The following is a 4,995-nucleotide window of genomic DNA, read 5'->3' as shown; positions in this document are numbered from 1 at the left end:
AAACTCATCCAGCTGATTTTCAGCTAATAAAAAAGTTGAAAAAGATGCCATCTGGGGAGTGGTGAGACTTAGAGGGCCATGTAAAGTCCACTGCTGTAACATCTTGGCAAAGAACCATAGATAAGATTAATGTTTGTTCACATGGAAACAGGAACACTTTCCATTTAGAGCCAGAGAGAAGCAGAGTCAAATTGTTTTTAGTATCATTTGACTTCCTTATGGAGACCTAAGATTTCCTGGAGTTTTATTATCAGCAGAAAGTACCTGAGAGGCCAACTAATTCCAAAGATTCAGCTCTTCTTCATTGTTGAATAAAAATCATAAAATCCACCTGGCTAGGAAATTTAAAGCTAAAAAAACAACTAATTAAACTTAATTGGGTCAGTCTGGGCAGGCTGATTAGTCTGATTGGCCTCGGGAGAATCTGATCATGGATTCACCAAGAGAAACTTGGCAAAGGAAAGCTTGAAATCAGGACAGGTGCTATATTTCTGTCTGACTGGAGATGTGATTTTTAGTGAGAAATACACAAAAGAGGTTAAAGAGGAAACAGGGTATTGGGGGAAGGCACAATCAACTATAAGCAAGTCATTTCAGGCCCAGCCTAATTTTTCAGAGGGAAGCAGAGGGAATTATTATAATAAGGTCACAGGCTTATATTATAGTCCCTGGATTTCTTTTACCTGAATTAATCAAATACATTTTATCAGGTTTTATTTGTTGATATTTTGTTGAGGCTTTTATTTTTTCTTTTGCAAATGCTTTCTTGCTGGCAACCCAGAAGAGGAACTAAAGAAAGCCGTGTAGAACGACCATTAATGATGGTCTTATCTGTCTGAGGAACCCAGACCACCATACAGTAGGAATGTCAATTCCTAGAATTTGAGTACAATCTTATCCCACCAGCATATATGCTTATGATAATTATTTACTTGGAACCTCTTCTTTTGAATGTAGTATTACTCTGGTTAATTAATATTGATTTTGATTACATCAAGATAAAAATGTTTCAGCATATAAAAATGATTTTTGCACTTAGAAAACCACTTTGGAATTTCAGCCTTACCTTATAGAAGAACTCCAAGGATTCAATGTTTTATTTAAGGTTATATAGATCCATGCTTCTCAAACTGACCGGTGGAACTCCTGCACTTAACTCATTAGAAATATGGCTTAAAAATATAAATTTCTAAGCCCTAACCCAGGCTACCAAATCAGAGTTTCTTATATTAGTTTCAGGGAAATGTTCTTTTTGTTTGTTTGTTTTCCAGTGCTTCCAGGTGGCTATGATTCACTCTAAAACCTGAGAAATGTACTTCCTGATTATGAGATAAGAAATGCCTGGCTGAGTAGCAAAGTAGTAAAGGGTGCCAGCTCCATCATACTATAAGTGGCATAATTTACCTTAGGTAGGTCATTTTAGTACCTTGTACCTTGTTCCTAAAATGAAAATATTAAGAGTCCTTATCCCAAAGTATTATGGCAAAGATTAGCACATGGCAAGTGTTTAGTACATTGCCTTGGCTCTCACTGTTGTTATTAAAAAGAAGGTTACCTGGGTAAAAATGGTATGATCCTGTTTTACTCTTGCAAGTTCAGTTCCTGCACTATTCTAGACACTCTTTATTAAAAGCTAATTTTTATGGTTGTTGGACCTTCATTTTTGTCTTTTACTGTTATTCCTAACACTATGAATCTCTTGAAAGAAAATAAAGCAACAGAGAAGGAAACTTTCTAAGACACAAGGATAACACGAGAGATCCAGGTTTAAAGAGATGTGGCAGGGATATCCATACATGACCATAGGAGGAAATAGCTGTAGCTCTTATGACCCGCAATTACCCAACATAAAGGGTGATGGTCTAGAGAAAAAGAGCCTAGAGAAAAAAACAAACTCAGACACAAACCACATTATTCAAAAAATTAGTTATGTGTCTTATGGAGTATGTTTCTCATCACTCTGAGATATGTACATTTTTCATCAAAAAATAACAAAAGAAGATAATGAGATGCATACCATGGAAAAGCCACAACCAAGTTATCTGTGCTTCATCAACCATAGTTTTTATGCTGTTCCTATAGATTGATATGCGTGATTTCATTTACTTTAATTCTCAGAAAACCGTGCAAGGAAGATAGTCTTTTTCACAGGGAAGGAAAATAAGTTTAGAGAGATTAAGTAGCCTGCCTAGGGTGGCACTCTGCATTCAGCTCTCGGCTGATTGTTTCTGGCCCCAAATCCTGTTCTTCATCACTTGACCTGAGCAGTAGATACACAGCAGCCTGCTGGGTGCCCAACATTACTAGCAGCTGAGGACACAGCCCCAGCTTGTCCTCCAGGACCTTTCAGTCTAGCCGGAAAGCCAGACAATGACTACATTCTGAGCAGCGTTACAAGTGGACCATGGGAGACATAAGGAGTTCTAAGAGCATATATCATGGAGACTAGTTTTACTGAGAGGATGTGGAAAGGCCTCCTCAGGGAAGGGCCATTTAACCTGAGAGATGAACTGTGAGTAGGGTCAATAAAGGAGAGGGAAATAACGTATTGGTAACGGAGGGAGCAGCGTGTATGAAAACACCCAAGCTACACTGAAGGAAAACAATATCCAGGAAGGCTGGAGCACCAAAAGCAAGAGCTGAAAAGAGACTAAAGAAAAAGTAATGGGAAGTCTTACAGGTTATGTAAGGTTCTGGGAATTCATCCTAAAATCAAATAATAATAATACTTTAAATTAAAAATTCAATAGAAATTAAGTAGATGAAAGACATGTGCAGATTTTCTGATTTATAAGGCTCTCCCACATCAGTGACTGGCATAGAAGATTCTACACACTATGCCCAATGTGTGTTTGAGCATCAGATCCATGGTTCTCAATACTGTACTCTTGCCAGTTAAACTGATGCACCACAAATACAATAAATACTATAAATACACTGCAATTTCTACTAAACTATAGCTCTAAGCACCATCTCTTATCTTGATTTCAAGATGTACATCATCTGTTTCTCTCTTGGCTTATTGTCTGCAGCTGTGTAATAATGACACCCCAAGCACCCGTTAGAGTCAATTTTATTGGTAACTTCTGCTTACTTAGGAAGACTATCATTAATCAGCCTCTGGCAATCAAAGCCAACCACAGCCTCTGTTCTAACATATACCTGCAGTCTACCAAGTACTAGAACTATGAGGAGAGACAGAGCAATTAAAAACAAACAAACAAAAAAACTCTGTATAGAGAAATGGCCCTTCTGTGTCTCATTGATAAGTCACTGGCTACCTTAGTTTTTAGTTGGAGTCACTGCTGACTGTAGAATGAAATTCACTGTGTTCATCTTGACTAATATCTTAGCCTTGAATGCTCCTCACACTTTCTAAACTTTAAAAAAAAAAATTCATTTAGCTGATTAACTGAAGATTTTAGAAGGTGTGTGTCAATAGCTGAGCTGATTTTATTCCTTTTCTTTTGATTTGCTACTGAACTGTAAAGCAAGATTACAAAGTCCTTCCTTTTGTCCCCTTGCTGTTCTTGTTCTTATCTCATGTATACATTTGTCTCCTAAAATCCTCCCCCTGGCTAACCCAGTCCTGCTTCTTCACACCTTTCCTCTCCCAAAGTTCTCACTTTCAACATTGAGTTTGGAACTAACAGTTTGCAAGGAAAAACCCTACTCCTCGGAGGCTGAAACCACAGAATGTAAAGGAGAAATGGAAAATAAATAACTTATGTTGTAGTCTGATGTTGTGGTTCTCATCAGAGCCTGCAGAACAAATAGAGGAAGATCGGGACACTCCCTGGATTCTGCATCAGGGAGGCTTGGAAGGAAGATGTTGATCCTGCTCTTTTCCGTGAACTGACTGTTCAACTAGTACTCGCCACTGACTCTCCTAAAATTAAATAAAACCTTGAAGACTGGCAAGTGTTAATCATTCTTTCAAAATGTTCCTAGTATAGAAATTTAGTGGACACATCCTAAGGTGACCCCAGTGAGACATGCCCTTATGTAACTACCTCCCTTGGAGCAGGGATGGAACCTGCTAGAGCTTCTAAATGATAGATTATGGCAAAAATGATAAGATATCAAGCCTTTGATTAAGCTGGTTTGTATAGCAAATGTGATGCAATGTCACCCCTGTGAATATTGCATAAGACTCTGGCTTAGAAGACTGGAGAGAGAAATTCTCCTGTTGGCCTAAACATAAGGCTCTCATATTGTAAGATGGCCCATCAAGAAGCTCACGTTGTATTGAAGTGGGGGGCCTCTGGTAGCTGAGAACAGCCAACAGCAAGCAATAAAACAGGGACCTCAGTTTCACAACTGCAAGGAGATAAACTGACAGCAACCACAGAGAGCTGAGAAGCAGGACTTCCTCCAGTCAAAGCTCTGATGAACCTACAGCTTGGCTGGTACTGAGAGAGCGGACTGTGAGATCCCAGAGGAACCATTTCTAGCGAAGCTGAGCCTGTGCTCCTTCCCGACAGACACTGTGAGATGATTAGCTGGGTGTTTCCCACCCCTGCCCCCATTTTCCTTTAATACTTGAGTAATATTTCATTCTCTTCTTACAACTAGTTTTCTGTTGCAAAAATTGTGACTTAAAACTGATTTGCAGTTTTTCGTAGGTGACCCCCCCTTGTTCTACTGTAGTTGTTAGAATTTTCATTTTGTCTTAACCAAATTGGGATTTATATGGATGGCACAATCTCAAGGAAGCACAGGTACAGATGTTTCTGAAATGGCACAATAGGAGCTCTGTTGACCCTATCACTGGTGAAATAACCATAACCGGTGAATATTAGTGACATTAAAAAAAAATTAAGTCCTGGATATTGCCCTAAGGACATAAGCAAATGGAGAAACACCTAACATATATGCAGCCTTGGTAAGAACACAAAGTTTGTGTTATTTTAACCCTCTACTTTCCTCCCCCCAGCTCACCATGACTGTGACCTTAACTCCACCTCAACCAAGAACCCAGGGATCTCTTCCCCT

Source organism: Ovis canadensis, chromosome 2 (assembly GCF_042477335.2).
Source record: "Ovis canadensis isolate MfBH-ARS-UI-01 breed Bighorn chromosome 2, ARS-UI_OviCan_v2, whole genome shotgun sequence".
In the NCBI taxonomy this organism is placed as follows: Eukaryota; Metazoa; Chordata; class Mammalia; order Artiodactyla; family Bovidae; genus Ovis; species Ovis canadensis.
Note: the sequence above shows the minus strand (reverse complement) of the source record.